The sequence below is a fragment of the Accipiter gentilis genome, chromosome 18, assembly GCF_929443795.1.
Source record: "Accipiter gentilis chromosome 18, bAccGen1.1, whole genome shotgun sequence".
Lineage (NCBI taxonomy): Eukaryota > Metazoa > Chordata > Aves > Accipitriformes > Accipitridae > Astur > Astur gentilis.
The window spans coordinates 23,981,723-24,000,691 of NC_064897.1; the positions used below are offsets into that span (position 1 = coordinate 23,981,723).

General features: G+C 43.6%; 2 long non-coding RNA genes across 3 annotated transcripts in view; one reads left to right on the top strand and one right to left on the bottom strand.

The window, feature by feature from the left end:
* LOC126047662 (uncharacterized) overlaps positions 1-18,969 on the top strand; it is a 56,281-nt gene that overhangs the window by 23,998 nt on the left and 13,314 nt on the right. The window contains exons 2-3 of the long non-coding RNA XR_007508664.1: positions 15,515-15,650; positions 16,617-16,767. This is a non-coding gene — a long non-coding RNA (uncharacterized LOC126047662). The remainder of the gene's footprint in view (positions 1-15,514; positions 15,651-16,616; positions 16,768-18,969) is intronic.
* LOC126047661 (uncharacterized) overlaps positions 1-18,969 on the bottom strand; it is a 28,795-nt gene that overhangs the window by 8,065 nt on the left and 1,761 nt on the right. The window contains exon 1 of one of the 2 annotated variants that reach the window (XR_007508663.1): positions 2,624-7,850. The exons of the other annotated variant lie outside the window; for it this stretch is intronic. This is a non-coding gene — a long non-coding RNA (uncharacterized LOC126047661). Of the gene's footprint in view, positions 1-2,623; positions 7,851-18,969 lie in introns of those variants that run through there. 2 annotated transcript variants of the gene reach the window in all.

Here is an 18,969-nt window from a genome sequence, read left to right on the forward strand (position 1 = left end):
TACAACCACCGTTTGTGGTGTCATTAAATCAAAGACCAGTCTCTTCAAGAGCAGCAGATTTCCATGGCTCCTATGTCTCAGGTCACCAATTTGAATGCTGCTAATTTGAATTAATTGATTAAAGAATTGGAAACTGATATTTTCTGCAGAGGATGAGGAGCATCTTTTCTTGTAGCCTGCTCTAAGCAAAGCTGAGGTTATCACTAGAGGTTAGGCCAGAAGGAGAAAAATGTTTTTTTCAAAATTTGGTAGGCATTTTTCTCTTTCAAGTTGTTGGGATTTATGGCAAAGTTCAGAACTAGACTAGATTCATGCCTGCCTTGAATCCTGGCTTACATCTGAGTTATGTAACCATGGTCATAGCACGGCTACTGCTTAGGTATGTGTAAGAAAGCAACGGCACAGAAGATTTCTTTTTCAAGGTTTATCCAGGTGGAGCCTATCAACTTTTTGCCTCATAACTTTCAGTTTTGACAGAGAGCTGGAGTTCCTGCAATATTTCAGTACCTCTGAAGTGTCTACTATATATGAAAGTGGTTTAATATTTTTTTTGCTCAGAAATAAAATGAAAACTGTCATTTTTAGTCAAAGAGGATACCCTGAAGTCTTCAGGTGCTCTGAGTTGTATCACAAACCAGAATTTTTTTTGCTGATGTAATTGCTAGGAGCATGTTTCTGGGGGGTTTTCCTGGTTTTTATTTGCTGATAAATTTTCATATGCATTAAAAAAACCCCAATATTGGCCAGCTGAGCTATACATGGGCCTGGCACAATGTTGGCCTTGTATCAGAAGGGAAATCAATTTGAGAACCGGTGCCTTGCCCAGACAGAGAAGAAAATAGAACTGTGATTTTTGACTCTGTCTGGGCAGCCCTGAGACGGCATAGCCCCAGGAGAGCTGCAGGTGCCGTAGAGCCCTCCAGAACTTCTCTCAAGGCGATGGGGACTGGGTCTTCTCTTTCTCCTGGACTCATTTGCGTAAGCTTGATAAAGCTCTTAATACTTATATTGTGTCAAGTGGCCACGATTCTGCTTCATCAAAGGAGGCAGCCAAACAAAAACGTTTCTTCTTCCCACCTACAGAGATGGCAGAAGCATAGGAAGGGCTAAGACAAACCCGACTAATGCTGTCAGCTTAATTACAGAGGCCTGCAGGTTCCTGACCCCCAACAGTTTTCGTCCAGAGAGTTTTGAAACTGCGCCAGATGCTTAATGAGTGCAAATCCACATTGCATCACTGACTTTGACAGGGCGATGCCAATTGAGACCAGTAAAGAGTCTTGGTCTTGTTCAGCGCTATCAGTACCAATGTGGAAATGCAGTGAGGAATGACAATTCAGAACAACAAGGCATAACGGAGGGTCTGCTTATCTGCTAGTCACTGCACACCTTGTAATTTATGCAGTGTGAAGCCCGGTAATAGTGCTGGGGAGCCAAGTAGTTCCTGATAACCGCACCTCCTGGAATTGTGCAGTGCTGCGGCTAATAAATCTTAGCGATGGCACACGGCTAAGCCGGGAAAAAATTAAATCAGCCACTCGGGCAGCTGAACAGCCGTCTCAGCTGTGCTGATTCACCCAGAAATGATGCACTCCAAGGGGTTTTCACCGCCTGAGCAGATGTTCCCCTAGCACAGGATGCTTTCCATTTTTATATTGTTCATGCTGGATTTGTGCGTTGCAGATCAGATCTTCAGCTGCTGTAACCAGACCTGTCTAGTCAAAGGCTGTCAGGGCAAGACTGATGCTCTCGGAGCCCGTCTCCCGCTTCCGTCTGCGGCGCAGGACCCCCTCCTGCCGCAGCCTGCGCCAAGCTGCGTGGCGGCCCCGAGCTGGAGGGAAGCCACTGCAGCGTGCTGCATGTGGCAGCGTGTCTCCAGACAGGCTTTGCTGGAAGGCGGCTTTCCCAGGCAGCGGGAATATTTCCCCAGCGGCCGGTCCCCATCGCTGGGGAGGGTGGGATCGCGCAGCCGCATCCAGGTGGCCTGGGCGCTCTGCAATTCAGCATAGCACTGAGGGGCAGGGCAGGGAGAAATCCCACCTTTGCGTTACATCTGTACAGATATTGCTGTCTAAGCATCTGCTAGTTTTATTATTTCGGCCCTGCAACATCCAAGTTGATCATGCCCAGAAAAATCTTTCATCCTGCTTAGCCCTGCAAAGAAGATATAGCTATTTTTCTTTTTTTTTTTTTTTTTTTTTTTTTTTTTTTTTTTTAGCAACTGGGGGAGCATGACTTGGTGGCATGCTGAAGCAGAAGAGAATGATAAGGGAGGGCAACAAAAATACTGGCCAGGTAACGTTGCTATAGTATATTAAATTTTTCATAATCTTCAACTTTTGCGTTGTCACATCTCATGAGAATGATTTTGTGTTTCGAAGTTCACAGACGAGTCTGAAATTTGCCCTTCACAGGTGCTAAGTTGGGTCATTACTGAGAGGTGGAGGGAGCAGAGGAGGATCACATAGTTTAATTACTAAGGCACCTGTACTAAGGTAACTGTACAACGCCAAGTGTGCTGAAGTGCTAATCCCTGTGTGAGACTACAGCAGTGCAATACAGTAAATAGCAATAAAAAAGACACAGTAGCAATTCCCGATTTCTGTCAGTTTGGGAGCAATACCTTTTAAGTCAATGGTATAGCAGTCTTCTCTTGCCTTGGACTGTGCTGCTTCTTGGATGTTGTGGAACTCTAGTCCATTAGAGTAAGGGTCTGCCATGTACCACGAGGTCCATCTTGCCCCTATGCAGAGCTTCTGGACAAATACAGCCTTGGGGTAATAGAAATACCCAAGTGCCAGGCACAAATTCTGAACAAAATGTGGAAGTGCTACTCTTAAACTTCTCAAAATATACTGGAAGGTGTTTATATGTGTGAAACCAAATGGAAATCTGTATGCTTAAACTTGGAAGTGAGGTGAAAGGCAAGCTGAAGACTTACTCCTGTGTGTCAGTGTCACGTGAAGAAGGATATGCTATCTATAACATGCACAAGAAAGGCTGAAGTCTACATAGAAGTGAAGCTATTAATAGTCAGTATTTAGTAGCAGCTATCATACAGTGTGATATGAGATACTGTGATTTTCCCTGATCTAGAAATGGGGGCTAGGAGGACCTAAGAAGGGAATAAGTGGTACTCTTGGCTACCAAAGCACAGTGATTGCTGGCAGATGCTGACTCAGCTGGTTGCCACCGTAGCACTAAATACAAGCTGTTAGAGTGTCCTGTCCAACTGCCAGTCCAGACTTGAGGACTGATGTGCCGGCGTGACATTTGCAGTGAGGTCAGGGCTTTGACTAATGAGATCAAGGGGTTATGTTACTGTAAGACGTGGATTAGGCCATTGACACCTTTGCTTCTGCTTTGAGTGTTAGCCCATCGGCAGGGGAATCCTGGGGGAAACTTCTTGCACACAATATCAGGGGACCATCTCTTTTCCCCGCACAACTGCAAGATTCCTGACCACAACTGCAGGATTTTCATCTGCTCTGTATTGGAAGCCAAGAATAGCCATTAATCATTCAAGATTTGCTGAAGTCTTTGTGAACTGAGCACTACTGAACCAGAATAGAATTCCTAGGAAAACCCATGCCCACGTAAGTTTTCTCTTGTTGCTTGTTTTACGGAAGTTATTTTGCACCAACATCCATTTTAAGTAAGTTGTTGCTGCTCAACCTTTAAGTAAGTAGCCATCTCCTACAGAAAATGGGACCTCCTCCTACTGTGCAGTGATAGCAGTCACAGAAGGGTAACACTCGATGATACCTGCATGACTTATGAAATGAACAGTGAATAACAATATCTTTGAGTTCCCTTGAAGCTCATCTGACTTATTGATGTGACTGCTGGCCTTATAAAATATTCAGGGGGAATATTCATCTTTATAAAATACAGCTTTTTCCTATGCCAGTTCTTGTAGCCTCCTTTTGGTTTAAAGAGAAACATAAACCTTCTTATTAGTGAGGAGAAAGTAAAAGTCAGTATAGTTCACTCAAGTGAATGTTCTGGAGCCCCAAAATCTCCATGTTATTGCAAGAAGATAAGTGATGTCTTTCTGCAGCGTGAAGCAGGAACTCTTATTTAGGTTACAATAATATAGCTAAAACTCCTTAAAAGTTATTTTTAGCAATGGATATTTAACAAGGTTCTCCTTACATAATTATATACCCAAACTCTCCAATACTGACAGATGCTGACACTTAGGAAATTATGTAGTAAAGCCAGTGACCATCTTCCTTTAGAAAGAGAAAAAATGAGACAATTATAGCCACACATTCAGAGATTTGTCAGGCATTGGAACAGGCTGCCCAGGGAAGTGGTTGAGTCACCATCCCCGGAGGTATTCAAAAAGCGTGTAGACAAGGCACTTCAGGGCATGGTTTAGTGGGCATGGTTGACGGTTGGACTCGATGATCTTAAAGGTCTTTTCCAAGATAAAAGATTCTATGATTCTATGATTTTTAAACCCAGGATAGGTTACAGTCATCCTCTAGGCTGACCTCCTGTATGACGCATCTACAAACTTCGTTGCAGCAGCTCATGATTTTTTTCTGTCCATAATAATGGAAAGCTTTTTAGCCTTTCCTTTAAGACCACATGGGATAGAGAATTCAGTTCATCATATTCAATTGCTATGCCCTTCACAGTTTAAAGAAAATGCATGTCCCAGACTTGAAGTTTGTCCAGTTTTGGCTTTTACCTAGTGGATTTCGTTACCCCTTTTACACTAGATATGACACCTACAGTTAAAAATCTCTTTCTCATAGTTACAATAGCTACTCTACCATCCGGGTATCTGTGAGCTGTGATCATATTACCTCTTAAAATTCTCTGGGATAAATCAGATTAAACTTTTTTAGTCTCAGTCTGATTTCCAGACCACAGGTCATTCTTGTAGCTCTTTTCTGAACCCTTTCCAAATTTTGAATACACTTTGTAAAGTTCGGATGCCAGAACTGCATGTGGTATTTCAGCAACATTCTCACTAGAGCTATACACTGACTCTTTCAAACTCCCCTGCTTATTTATCTAAGGATCAGAATTGCTCTGGAGGGTCATGTTCAGCTGATTATCCAACGTGACCATGAAGTTTTTTCAAAGTTAATTGTATCTGAATTGCTGGTTCATAGCTTAGAGGGTGACATAAAGCTTTTGTTGCAAGATGTATAACTCGCGTTTGGTTCTGAAAATGCAAGTGATACAAATGACAAGGAATGGATTCTTATAATAAACTTGTTCTCTGCATCACTTTTATCATCCTATATCCCTTTTGCGTTGTCTCCAACTTCTACCACAGTGGTTTTGTTTTGGTCTGCATTAGTATAGATATCATTGACAGGAGTAGCTGGCACCAAGAATAGAGCCCCCTAAACTCCAGATGGAACGCCTCCTCGAATGATAGTGATTCTGCTAAAATTACTTTTAGAAATACATTCATTAGACAGCTTTTAAACCATTTAACGCTAATGGATTGTTATGTGGGAGTGAGTTAAACACCTTCAAAGATCTAAATATTTTTCTTTTTTGCAGCTACTTCTGTCAGCCAAGCTGGCAATCCTCACCAGGACTGTAATCAAGTCCTACAGGTTTACAAATGTTGTTATTAATGACTGCTGTTCAACATCATCTCTAATTGCCAGTGGAATAGTAAGTATCAAGTTAGGCTCTGAATATATCATTCTGCTTCCTTCTGAGTCTGAAACAGAAACATTTGTCAAGTACTTCTCCATTTCCCACATTAAGATTGATAATTTTGCTATTCTTTGCTAATATTTGATCCATCCCATACAATCCAAGACCAACTTTTCCACCTGGAAATGATGCTTCTCTGGAACTTGTTGAGACAATGTATCTGTTTCAACTATAATATCAGCAGAAAACCTTCCTAGGTCGGTAGGGGAATTGCGGGAAAGAAGAAAATGAGTCCTACTCTGGAGATGCCTGATGTCAACGTCTCAGCTTCCTTAAATCCTGGTGGGAGACAGTCTGTGGGGGGGTCTGCGTGATGGGGCTGAGGGGAAGAGGCATGCTTGTACATGGGTTCACATGATGATTCTAGCACACCGGCTGGATGCGTGCCCTCCGACGGTTTTCCTTCCGGAGCGAAGCCCCCAGAAGAGGCAGCTCCCCCCGAACCGACGGAGCGCTTCATCCTTCCTCCCACTCCTGCTTCACAGGCGAGAGCTGATCGATCTGCCAGTGGTTAGGAGGCTTCCCTGGGAATTGTGTCCCCAGGTTCGAGTCCTTGGTCTGATTTGGAGTGGTTCCCTGACCGCCAAGCTATACCGGCCGTTTCGCTTTCTTCCAATGAATACTTAATTGAAATCAGCTTCAAATCAGACGGAGCAAGAACTTGAATCAGCAGCTCCCTTTTATCTCCAGGGAACTTCCTAACCACTGGACTGCATACTCTCATTCTCTCTAGCTCTGTCTTCATATGTAATTGTTTACACGGAATGGAGAGGCTCCAAGGCGATGGGGGCAGAGGGTGAGAGAGAGTTAGCTAAAGGAGTATGTGGGAGAGAAAACCTGGCTGTCCCTGGGTTTCTGACGGGGGAGTCCAAGTTGCTGTCCCTCTCCTGTCTGACAGCACTTGGGAGCAGGGAGCCAGGCTTTCCCCTCCGGAGGGGAATCACCGAGGCACTAGCCTATTTGCCGCTTGGCCTCCCCTTCTCTTTCCTCTCTGGGCCTTACATGTGAAGGTTTTGGAAATACAGTGGTTTTGTTCTGACGCGTAATGAAAACAGATTTGAAGAACTTCAAAAACCCTCATTTTTTTTCTTCTGAATTGTGAAACAAAATTCTTGTTTCGTGGCCAGCCCTGCGTATCACATCTGAGAGGCAGAACCTGCAGCAGAAAGATTGATGAAGTCGAACCTGACAAAACCTGATTGTGCATTCCTTTCCCGTTCGTCAGCAGGCTCCTCTCCTTAATAGATGAAGACTTTTTGGACTAGTTGCTCATTCTTAGGTTGAGGTATATTCTTTCACTCATCCCCTTCAGGCACGCTGTGGAAGCACAGCTCCTATTAGCTCAGGCCAGTCCATTTCCCCCACCTCCGTCTTCCCTGCCTGGTGCCTGTTCACTTGCTGAAGGACAGATCAAAATATGCCGGGGAGGGTTGTTTCATGTAACACAAAGAAAATCTGGTCCTTCTCTATCTCCCTTTGTGCACCACCCATCTGGTTCAGACGTGAGGAAACCTGTGCTTTCTATTTCAAGGTGCTAGTTCTAGGAATCTCTCTGTAGGTTCATTGGGGAGAACAATGCTGCAGGAGGAGACACAAAATGTAGAAAAGAAACAGCTTGAGGGTACCATAGCCTTCCCACCGATGGCTGGGTGTTCAGAGCACAGGTGGTGCCAGACCCGTGGTGCATATTCACAGCTTTGATCCACTGACTTAAGTCGGGTCAGCCCAAAGGTGAGGCGCTGCCCTCGCAGCACTGACCAACATTACAGCATATTTTCACATCAGGGTTGCAGCTCCCAATGCGGTAAAGTTGAATTAACACAGTGGAGAAAGAGAGCCTGTTGCCAGAAGCTTGAAATGGTATCTTTTGTGGGTCTCTCAAAGCAACCCAAACTATGCCATGCAGTGGTTTCACTGACTTTGGGGACTTTTCACCATAGGTCACGCTTCCAGGTTTCACACTGCAACCATTAAGGCTGCAAGCCTATTTCTTTCACTCTGTATTTTGAAGAATAACACCAAAGGTGTTCGAAATCATTCAAAGTGCTGATAGCACTCCTCTACCTTGTCTGTAGCAAAGACTGCAAGTGCTGTACTGGAAAACATGTCATCATACAGAGCTGCTCACCAGCAAATGTCTGCAACAGAGGATGCATCAGTTCTTTTGTTTTGATTCTGCCTTTCCCCCCCCCCCCGCCCCCTTTATTCCTTCCCCACGGTCTCTGTACTATTCCCAAGTGCATTCTTCTTGCTTATCCCTTTTCTACTAAATTAACTTGTACCAGTCTATTACATTCTGAATTGTCAGTACCACGCATACCTTTTTGGCTGATAAGGGATATAGTAATAAAATTGCTGAGTCAAACTTGGAAAGTTGAATTAAATGGACTTTTTTGAGTCTTCAGTGAAGAAGTTGTATTCATAAGGAAAAGCTGTAAGATCAGATTTCTTAACTGCAGGGTCATTTTCACTCATTGGAAGAACTAGATGGAGTATTCAGTTTGCACTTGATAAAGATTTCCAGCCACCGAAGTGAGCTCACTAACACAGGGACATGGAGTAGGGAGGTCGCCACAGATGACCTAGACAGTTAATCTTGAGAGACTGTTTTCCCTTCGCAGTTATTGCAGGGGAAAGGGCAAATCTGGCATTGCTTTTGAACAAATGCTGGTTTAATGCTCCGAGCATAGTAGATGGTGTGCATGATCCTTTGTGACAGAGGTGATGTTACTGTGAAATCCATCTTTTCTGGTTCTATCTGTATCCCGAAACATTCAGGACTGGTAGCAGGCATCGCTTGGAGACATGGTTATTTTAGCAGTGACCTGGAAGAGCGGCTTCGTGAAAGCTGCCCTTATACTACATGTCTCCATGCACCTTCAGTATAGTGAGTGAATTATGCTACATCCATTGCAGAATGACTGGAAATCAACCCAAACCGAACAACTCGAACCTGGAGCTTGAAGATTTGGTTCCAGGGATCTAACTTGTTCTATTATAGAGGAAGAAGTAAATGAGAAATTCAGGTTTGTGCTGAAGGCATCCCATAGCCTGGTTAGTAGAAACCTTCAGTGCATAAATCAAGGCTTAGCTCAAGCCTCAGGTTAGCTTTGCTAGTGAGCTTTAATGCTTATGAATGCTTTTTGCAGTTTAAATGATGTCAGCCTCGATGTTTATGAAACCGTGGAAGTGCTGAGTCGAAAACATTCACATTAATAAGGAAGCGCTGGGAAGCACTGGGATGGTGCCAGTGTCAACCAGTGTTATTAAGCTAAGAAGTTCTTTGGCACGACTGAGCTAGGGAAGATCATACCCAATTTATCTTTTGTGGTTAGTCATTTGATTCATGTCTTCAAATTCATGGCTTTGTCTTGGACTGAAAATACCAACTTTCTTATCAACCAGCTAAGAAAAATTGATTTTTTAGAATGGTTTGACCATATTTTCATGCTAATCCTAGAAGGGCCACTCATTTATCAGGAACGTATCTTAGTAGCAGCCAGTGCCTTACTGATATATTACTGAACTGCATCTTGCTGGACACACCACCTCTGACTGGTGTGAGTTTAAATAGTGAGATATATTTCTCTGAGGCCCTGCACAGATTAGTGCAGCATTACAGCTGCTGTCTTGTACCAATGGGTACCTGGTTGAGATTGAGTTCTCACAACTCTGCCTTTTTCCATACAGTGCTGCTGGGAGGATTTGGGATGTTGGGCAAATACAAGGGTTCCATGGCTTCGATGCTGTCCTCAGGTTCAGTGCCATGGGAAAGATGAGTTTCCCATGTGTCTTTGGAGTTTCCTCACCAGGAAAACCTAAGAATCTCATAGAAAGAAGTGGTTTCATCAGTGTAGCTTCATGTAAAATAAAAATTTTAACCAAATGAAATCACTGTTGTTCATCTAATTGTTGGTGATGATTAATTTTTTTTTTTTCCCCTTGAAATGGGGGAAGTCTATTTATTAGGGCTGCTAAAAAGCAGCTGCAATTTCTGGGTGACAGGCAGCTCACTGCCCTTTGTTTCTGCTCCTTTTTGGATGCACCTCCATCGTTCCCCACATGTGTTTTTCAGCAGTCGCAAAGCTTCGTGGTAGGATGCAGTAGGAAGATATTATTAGTGCTATTTCATAATGCAGCTATGGTCACACATGACTCTGGGGCAGATGGAAGCTCTCTGAGGTTTCTCTATTCTGTGTTTTGAAGGTGGTGCACTCCCTAACATAACATACTCTGCATGTCTCAGCCGGAAACACCCAAATGAGAAATGAGGAATTTCAGTTTTATCTAGCAAAGCAGACTGAACAACCATATAAAGCAAGTCTCACTGGTCACCACTTGGACATGTCTAGAAAGCCACTTTCACAAAAAGGCCCACAAACGCTCACTAAAACCTCAGGGTTCTGTGGTTTTATTCCCCCAGTGGTACATACCATTTGGCTGAAGAAGCTTGAAAACATTGTGGTTTTGGGCTTTATTTATGCTTAATCCGTCCTCAGGTCCCTCCACCCTGCCTTCTAGAAAGCCCAGGTTAAAGAGCCTGACTCACAGTTGTGCTCTTCCCGTTCTATGCTAATGCAATGCCTCTGAAAGTAATAGCAGGACAAAATCGGGGAGAGCCATCACTCAGTCCCAGAACAAGTATGGCCTTCAGCAAGATGCAAATATAAGTAGGAGGCTCCTCAGTCTAGCTGGAGTTTGCATCTTTGTTAATTTTTTCCTCCTAGGAAGGCCCTAGGCAAACAAACTCTGTGGCAGAGGAGAGAGGGAAGGGTATAAACTTTCACTGTTACGACTTTTAAGCAGAGGTTTGTTTGGAAAGGGAGGGAGTCCAGTGTTCTGGGGAGAACAAAAGAGAGGTTTTGGTGAAGTGGTATTTGCCACAATTACAGGGGGGAGGCTTTGGGGGTTGGATTCAGCTGTTGTGTAGATGGGTGCAAGTACAGGCTAACTCTGCTGATTACAGTGGAGTCGTGCCAGATGTGCATCAGCCTATGTGAGCATGCAATTTCATGTACAGCCTTTTTATTCCTGTTCACGGCAAGCTGCTTTTTCTCTTCTTTCAGCTTTCTCTCTCTAACATTTATGATGAACAATTGTCTGCTCCTTGTAATTGGAAGGGCGTTACAAGCCATGGATGCCTTTGTTGCGGTATACCACTTCCTCTTCATGTCTCTTATGTCCTTGCTTTGTAAGAACAGAATAAACTCTGTTTGGCATCTGAAAATAGGATAACATCAAGTTTCTGCATCTGTCCAACTGAGCATCTGCAGGGTCTGTTGTGCCAGATGCATTTAACCTGGCCTGGCACCAGAAACATTATCTCTGTTCCCAGAATGCCCTGGGATGTAATTGGATGTCAAATCCCCATACATTACGCAGTCTCAGGCAGACTACTGCAGTTTGCCACAAACTTGCATTGTCCACTCACTTTAAAAAGAAAAGCTAGTATTTTGCTTTATGAAACTTATCACACCGCTTATAATACAAATGGCAGACATCTTTGTCCTAGGACTTTTTAATACATCATTTTACACTGCCTTTTTCTTTAAGCGATTGCAAATCACCTTATATGGGATTTAGCTATGCAAATCTTACTGAGACAGTGCCTGTTTCTGCAGCCAAACCCATTCAAATGTCCTTCTGCTCCTAGAGGGAGTGACATTATACAGCCCCTTAAAAAGTCAGGCAGGCATGGTACCTGAACGCAAGGCGTTGACCTCTGCGGTGGATTGGTGGTAAGACGCAGCTCGGTGCTTTGTGCGAAAGGTAGTTTCAGGCTGTATGTTGGCTACCGAGATTGCATGGAGCAAAGCCCCTGTTCTTTTGAGTTGTACATTCCTGCCAGTGAAGTTGCTGGCTCTACACCAAAAACGTGGGCCTCGCTTTCCTTACCTACCTTCTAAAGACTCTTTAGAAGCAGTTATGGAGTGTTCGTGTGGGCCATGGATCACAGCACAAAAGCTGTGGTATTAAGCTAATATTTCAGCCCCGAAAAAAACAAGTGACAAGTTTCATCTTCCTGCCGAAAGCTGGTCAAAACTTGCAGACCATTCAAGTGAGATTAAACGACACTAAGGCTTTATTTTGGTTCTTGGCAGGACTTATCTCATTTCCCCGACTCATGGAAGGGTTGCATGAATAAGGAAATAAGGCTGACATACGTGGAAAAGCCATTCCTGGGTCTCTGTCGTTAAGTGTGTTGCCCACACTTGAGTTTCTCCCTTCTGGTTCATCCGTCTTGAGTGCCACCTTAAGCCAGGCAGTGAGGTGTCCCTTCTTCTTCGTTACATGGTCCCTGACACCTCTGGGGCTCACCCTCTCTGCCTAAATCCTGGAAAAGCTGAATCACGCTATTGATTCTTGCCCCGTAGATTGTGGGAGAGTGTATCAATTAGTGCTGGGTGCCCAGGGAGAGCTGTGGAAAGACCTGAAAGGACTGCTAACATCGGAATGGCGTGCACCCTCTAACAAGGATATATGGTAAACTGATGAGTGGTCCTCAAATAAGTGGGACCCTGGACCAGTCAGCCACAGCTAAAACACAACTGATTATAACTTACAGGATTTAATGTAGAGGTAGCACTTAATTTAATGGCACATGCTAGTTGTTGGTCATGTTGATTTTGCAATGAAGGCAAGATTTCAGTGATGCTCTAAAAAAGAAGGGTAAATAAAAGCTGAGCATAAAGCCCAATGTGGCAAGATTAATTCTGCAGAATGGATGCTTGCTTTTTCATTGCACCAGTTAAGTCTCTAAAATAAACAGAACAACCAATTTAAAGCAGATGCATGGAACAACAATCAGGTTTCATCTCTGGTTTTAATCTTTTTAAACCACAGCATTTGGTACTCAGAGCTCAAAGGAACTGCAGACTGAATCAGGAGTTTGCTGTAAGTTAGCAGCTTGGAGGAAGCAGATTTGTGGCTGTATAACAGGGAGAGTTGAAACAGCCCTGTTCAGATAACCAAATTATAGTAAAATAGGCAGCTGTTGGAATCTGGAGACAAACGAACATCCAGAGGTCCTGCCTGTGAACTGTTATCAGCTACAGCTTGGGAACAATAGAGCTAAGCAGCAAATGGCCAGCTCAAGCGCTGCTCCTTAAGTGATGAAACAGTAAACTCACGAGTTTTATTGGCAGTTGCTATCCTGTGTACCACAAAAAAATGAAATGTGGAGTGAATCAATACTATGTGAAAACAGGGCTTATGAATGAGTAGTATGATCCCATCTTTACATCCCTTGGTGACTTTTAGGAGGGGCTCCTTAACAAGGCAGCAAATACAAAAAAAGCCCTCAGGAAATCCACATGGGTCTGATTTCCCATTTCCCTGCTCACTGTGTCATCGTTCACCTCAGAGGTTTTGCATCACTGTGTGTGACTACCCACAGCTTCTGATCTCGTGAGGCTGAAGTCATTCTTCAAACGACAGTCTGCTTTTAAGGACTTGGTGGAGGGGGAGATGATGCTGGGCAGGACAGCTAAGCTAAGACAAAGAAATGTCTTCCAGACAGAGGAGCTAATGCTGGAAATTCCCCGGGGACCAGTCTTGTGACACGGTTATACCATTGCAGACATGTTTTCAAAGCCGTGGGAGCGGTGGGTGCCTCTTGCCAGCCTGGCTCAGACAAGCTGGGCAAAGCACGGGTGCTTACCTGTGTGTTTGCACAGGGTTATCAGGACACTTGCTGAGAGCAGAGATACCCCAAAAACGGTGCTGGAGGAAAGTTTCACAAACTTACTGGAACCTCAGTGGGGTCATTATTGTTTTTTTTCTTTCATGTAGTTTGGAGGGATAATTTAGACATTTTAACACTGGAGCCCGTGAGCCCAAAAATCTTTAAGAGCAACTCACCCTTGGTGCCAGGGTGCATCGCAGAAGGACCGTGGTACCCCACTGCTCGGTGTGCAGGCGACCGCCCCTCTGTGCCGGCGAGGGCACCGCGGGCAGAGGGGAGACGGGAGATCAGGCTGTACCCATAGCTGTCACCCTCGGCCGCGGTGTCCGTACGGATTTGGAAAGGCAGGTTATTTCACCTCTCTCTCCCTTGCTTCGTGGGGGGAGATACAACCGAGGGAGGGAGTGGGGTGGCTGCAGCAGCCGGGGAGGGATGCAGCGCAGGGGAACACGCCGAATGCAATGGTAAGGAGCGGAGCGGTGTGCGTTAGGGTAGAGTCTCATCCATTACTTGCATGTTTTCTTTCATTTTGCTGTCTTCCTTATGTTTCTGCTTCTTTCTTTGCCTTTTTTTTTTCCTTTGCGAGTGATTTATCTTTAAGTGATTTATCTTTAAGTGTCCCTATAAGTAGGCATTAAGTAGCAGTAAAAATCTGAAGGCATCTCTGACATGGTGCCTGATGAATCACCACCAGCCTATAGTAAAGACATCTACCTTGTCATGTTCATTGAAGGCTCATATCCCGATCCAAACTGTGGTCTGCTGGTCTTTTTTTCTCCCCGGATTTACAGCTCTGGACGGTGAGATCACAGGATAGCCTGATATTTGTTATCATTTCCAAATGTGCAGAGTGACTCCCTTCTCCTTGTCCAACTCACATATGTGTAATTCATTTGTGTTCACAGCCTCCCATTCTGACCTCCAGCCCTTTTTAAAACAACTGTCCTCCTCCCCCTTCTCCACTGCTTACGTGTAGCTTCAGCATGCTTTGGTCTATTTCTGTATAAAAACACTCACAAAACAGCACCAGAAATCATGAAACCACTTAAGCCTTCAGACAAAAAAATCTGAAACTGTTTATATTCACAAATGGTACCTATTTAAACAGTTTTTGCAACTATTGCTTCCTCTGGTAGCAAGTTTAATAAAAAAAAATTGAATTTAATTCCAAAAGGATAAATATGGCAGCAGATATTTACAGAAGAATTGGATTGTTTTTATGAAAAGAGCATTTTCTCCACAGCCTTCCAAATGGGATCTAAACAACTGGTCTTAGAAAAGATTAAAACGCAATCTATCAGTCCAGCACAGAAAAAATATAACCCCGAGCATTCTTGTAATAACAAAACATTACTGACAAACAAAGCAGAGATTGCAGTGCCATTTTTCTACCCTGTATTTCTGCTCTATCTCGTTAAACTCTTTCTGCAGCACAAAGAGATTCAGTGTTACGTGAAATAGGTGAATAAATTGTGCATAATATTTTTTAAATGCATAAATTAAGAAAATACGTATGCTTTGCTTGTAGAAAAGGAATTTAGCCCCTAAGAAGTGTTGAAGAAAGTTGGAAGTGTGGAATGATGGGCAAGTTTTCCAACCCAGAGCTTGCATGCTGCAACCCTGTCCCTGTACTCTCCCTTTGAAACAGGAGAAAATACTGCAAGGGCACAGCAGGAGACAAACAGCCATGTGGATGTTTGCATATTTTGATGGACATGATGACAGCCTGGGCAAGTGATAGGAGCTTTACCCTGAGTCCTGCTGAGAAATACCAGTAATGCAGGACTACAGCATTCGGATGCTACATAAACTGATTTATCCTCTTCTTTAGAAACAATGCAACTAGGGACAAGTCTGGCTTGCTGCTTAGGTAAGATAGGCAGGAGAGTAGAAGTCACCACAACTTAGAATCATAGAATCATAGAATCATTTAGGTTGGAAAAGATCTTCAAGGTCATCGAGTCCAACCACCAACCATGCCCACAAAACCATGTCCTGAAGTGCCTTGTCCACTTGCTTTTTGAACACCTCCAGGGATGGTGACTCAACCACTTCCCTGGGCAGCCTATTCCAATGCCTGACAACCCTCTCAGTAAAAAAATTTTTCCTAATATCTCACCTAAACCTCCCTTGCCTCAGCTTGAGGCCATTTCCTCTCGTCCTATCTCCAGCCACCTGCCAGAAGAGACCAGCACTCACGAACTTCCAAACCAACGGGCTACAGAAGCAGTTTGCACCTTCCCACAGCTGCAGCAGCCTGAGTTTATGATGTAGGGTAAGACGTATTAAAGGAGCGATATGCAAATAAAGGAGAGGTGAATCAAGCTGTGGGGGTTTTTTCCTAAAGTGATAATTTATCAGCATTTAACATAATAATGCATTTTTATTTACTTCCCTTAGATATGTATTTCTATGCCTTTTGAATATTTGGACTGGTTCCGAACCTCCTCTGATCAATACATTACAACTTCTACAGAGACCAGCAACTGGCATAAACACTCTTTAAAAAGATAAACCTCACTTTCCAAGCCTTTCAGTAACTCAGTTAATTTTAATTTTAATTCTAATTGAATGCTATTCCAATCATTAGTTTTCAAAACTGGTCTAACTGTAATTTATGGATGGATCCGCCTCTACAATATTTCAGTGTTAAACTCAGTTCGCTGCTTGTTTTCCTTCTCTAGCAACTGAAGTATCAGACTGGTAAAAATAATGAGAACATATAAAAGAGGCATTTTATTTAGGCAGCTTTTCTATCAGGAGGGAAATAAATAGGGGGAAAAAACCCCAGTAAAAAATTTGACAATTTATGATCATGTAACTGTTAGCATTATGATAAATGAAAGTTGTTCAACAGAAATTGAAATACTCTCTTATCCCTGGTGATTTTGACCACTCGCAAAGTCTTTAGGTACCCATAAAGTGTGGGCTTGTCATTAACCCGATATGCCTTTGACAGAGAAAGAGTGTCTTCACTGTAAAGGCATTTGACCATTTTATACTCAGGGCTGATCCTCGTTGTACCACATGACATCATTCCAAATGTTTTAGTGGTTACCAGCTGTTTTGCCGGACAGTAAAAGAAGCTGATCAAAGCTCAGCTCAAGAGATAATGTTGATGATATATTTTTTTGAATGGCTTCCCCCTAACCAAGTCCCTCATTCTCCTCCAGGATCAACACAGGCGTATGCTCCACAGGTCTGCAAAGGGAAATGGCTTCAGATTTATTTTTTTTTCCAGGGAACCAGCTTGCTCTGAATATATCTTTGTCCTAAGCCCTAGAAGAACAAAGTGCTAAATATTGCATCATGATGCACAGTTTCTGCTGGAGGAGGCTGCACGGAGGGAACGGAGGGCCCTGGCATTCTGCGCATTCCTTGTTTGCAGTCAGGTCAGCTTAAAAAGATAAAGTGCAATCTGCTGCTTGCTATCCGTCATGAGAAATGAAGCCTGATAATTTTGGAGTAATGTTTAGCTTGTCATTCTTGGGCCATTATACTGAGTTAGTAGTGCTAGGAGAAGGGATTTATTTCCTTCTCTGTCTCTTACTGTAATAAGTCGCAGATTAATAATGCTGCAGGCTTCAAAGTCTGTTTTGTTCATAGCTGCTGGCTGGGGAACGGGCAAAAACAAAGATCAGATTTGCAAAGAACTGGGCATTAAATCCCTTCAAAAAGTGTCTTTTGGCACCACGGTGAAGAGCTATTAACAACATTCCTGGATGACTGCAGAAAAATAACAAGTTTTTATAAATGGCTATAACATCTTGGATTAACTACCTGACAAATAGGTGTTTTCAGTTTATTTAGGGCCCAGTTCTGTTTTCTGCCAAGGCCTTTTTCCGTTGCTGCTTTATAGGAGTGTAAAAGGGAATCAGGCCCCAGTTTAAATGCGAATCAGGCCTTTGGGATGCAGCCACCAGAAGAATCTCAGCACACAGGGCAGTGTGGTTCAGCCATGCTCAGAAATGAACGGGAACCAGCAGCTGCAACATTTGATTGCATCTGCAACTACAGTGCATTAAAAAAACCCCCAGAAAGTGAAAAACTCTAAAGCAAAAATAATAGCTAATGACTGGGGACTCCAGCAACAAGCCTGGCTTGGCTCAGAGGAACAAATATCTCTTAGGTGTGAATATCCAAAGTGTATGAGCTGACTGCTGTGTTAAGCTCACCACTTGCTTATGGCTGATCTTCTTGGAAGACAACCGCTGGCTGCTTTTCCCAGATAAGTCAGGCAGAATTTTAAAAATCATCCTAGAGGTTTCACTTTCAAACTTGCATGAGTTCTTTTAACTTTTGAGACATCATTCCTCGTGTCTAAATATAGGGAAGTGTGTTGCAATGTTAAAAACCTGCTGAATTTTTTTTCTGTGACTCATACAGGGTGCTCCTTTAGGTTACTACATTCGTTGCAAGTGCCTGCTACATACAGAAATGGGAGCGAGAATCGCTTAAACCAATTCAAAGTTTTAAACTTTGCAGAACATCAGCTAGTGAATTGCTGGTATGTTAGGTGTCGACTGTGGGAGGCATGGTGCCCTACTAATAGGGCTGTGGACACTTATTGGTAGTAGTTGTCTGACTAGACGGATACTGAGGGCGAGCAACAGAAATGTGGAGGGAATGGGCTGGCTCAGAAATTAAAGCTTTCCTTTTACATTTTGGAGCACCCAGAGAGTTCAAAGCCACCAGGGAGAAGCAAGGAAGAAGAGGGAGCAATATCATGCTCCCCCTTTTTTTCATGAAGGGTTCTGTCCAGGTAGAGTCACCACCCGCCACCTTTTCATTAGAGGAAGAAGTGACATTCCAATGCAACCTGCTTGCATGCAGTGAAACGGTATATTCCAAAGAGCAAGCTCATGCACATGTGGTCCAAGGAGCTGAATTTTTTTGGAAGAGGACACATAGCAGACCATAGCAGTCACGGGAATTAGGACACAATTCAGAGGGGAAGTTTTGGCATTGTCCATAGCTGAGTGACAACACAGCAAGTGGGAAGAGCACAGGAAGGTCACGGAGTGGTCAGTTTTCTAAAGAGGGACATACCAGAAGCACAGACCCAGGCAGGACATACTGACTGCACCCTTAAAAGGTCTCTGCTGCAAGAATTCTTAGTGGGGGGTAAGAAATTTCTTGCCTTGTCTTACGGGAAGAGGTGGGAAGCAAGGACATTTGTGGGAGTAAAACGCATTGCCTTGATCTGGCCATTCCCTAACGTCACTCGTGGGTCCTGTCTAATCCTTCTCTCTGGCAATGTTGTTGTCCATCTGTGTTTATCTCTACTCTGAGTGTCCCATTGGCTTTTAAATTTGTGGATGTGCTCCAGATTCGGTGATGAATTTGTACTTTATGATATTTATATCTCCACCCTTCCCTGATTGCTGCACAAGATTTCATGCTGGAATTTCTGACCCCAGGTTTTTAAAGAGGTCTCGTGGATTTAGGAGGAAAAAAGAGCTTTTCTTCCTAAAAAAAAAGCAGAGAAGAGTAAAACTAAGGAGGAGGCAGTTAACTTTTAACTGTGTCCTGGGGACGCTGAACCTCAGCAGATTGTGAGATCTGTGAAGTATGGTGGGATGAAAAAATGTCCC